The sequence below is a fragment of the Anneissia japonica genome, unplaced genomic scaffold, assembly GCF_011630105.1.
Source record: "Anneissia japonica isolate Jap-2015-1 unplaced genomic scaffold, ASM1163010v1 scaffold10466_len380309_cov135, whole genome shotgun sequence".
Classification (NCBI taxonomy): Eukaryota; Metazoa; Echinodermata; class Crinoidea; order Comatulida; family Comatulidae; genus Anneissia; species Anneissia japonica.
The window spans coordinates 53,203-54,531 of NW_022715455.1; positions in this window are offsets into that span (position 1 = coordinate 53,203).

Here is a 1,329-nt window from a genome sequence, read left to right on the forward strand (position 1 = left end):
ATGTACTTGGCAACTGTTTTATGATGATTTTGAAATACTTTCGATAAGATAATTGAGAAATAACTGGAGGTCTTCGTTTTTCGGGTCTCCGTTTTGTAGACACCCATATAGGGTGTCTATAAAACGAAGACCCTTGAAAATTTCACAAACAGACGCCCAAAAAATGTCGTAAATTTGATTTTGTGACAGCATGGCGTATTATCATCAAAATGAACGAAAAAAAAATAGGGGTCTTCGTTTTTGGGTCTTTGGTCGTCGTTTTATAGACACCCCTCTTTGTTCCACAGTTAGAGCAAAACATGGCTTGACACTATGATGTAGCCCTGCAGCGCATCTGACCTGACCTCAGTCTGTTGTCAATTAATATGAAATGCGCGCGCGCAAAGGCTTTTCCATTTTGTTTGCAGGGTTTCCTTTTTTTTGTTTGCAGCGTTTCATTTTTTTGTTTGCAGCATTTCCTTTTTTGTTTTCAGCGTTTCATTTTTTTGTTTGCTGGTGTTTTCTATTTTTGTTTGCATCGTTTCCATTTTTGTTTGCATCATTTCTTTTTTGTTTGCATCATTCCTTTTTTTGTTTGCATCATTTCTTTTTTTGTTTGCAGCGTTTCTTTTCTGTTTCCATGATTTCTTTTTTGTTTGCAGCATTTCTTTTTCTTTGCAGTGTGTCCCTTGTGGGCCATCGTAGCTTTTTGCACATGGATGCCTTGCCCAAGACAGGGCTACAAGAGCCGCATTGTTAAATGCATTGTATAATACTTAAATAAGGTACCTCTGCAAATAAATTATTCTTAGTTATTTTTTTTTTCTTATTTTAATTTATTTCTTCCGAAATTGTACTTTCTATCACATATAATTCCACTGTCTTAGTTAGGCCTAGGCCTAGTTTTATGCCTCATCGTCCCCCGCTACACAGTACATCAGGAGCCCCTTCCCCATACAGTACAGACGTTTGCTAGGTAACAACGTGATTGCACCTTCCTTCCCAGGTGTTCATGTAACATTGACATAATTGTTAGCTAACCAGTAGTGTGTATTTCTTTGTGAAAATGAGTACCGCGGCGTACTCATTTTCACAAAGCATTTGCATTCCCTCTCGGAAAGAGGGATTCGAAATTATTGTCTCCATATCTTCGCTAATTGCTTACACTTATGAATTTAGGGAGCACAAAAAATGTGAAATAATCATTTCACTACCCGACAAATTTTATTCATTCATTAGGCCTACATAATAGTTTCATATTGCTGTACTATATACTCCAACATCACTGGCGCATGGTAACAACCAACTGACTGCAGACCATTTCCGGTCACACATTACTCTCCATAACAC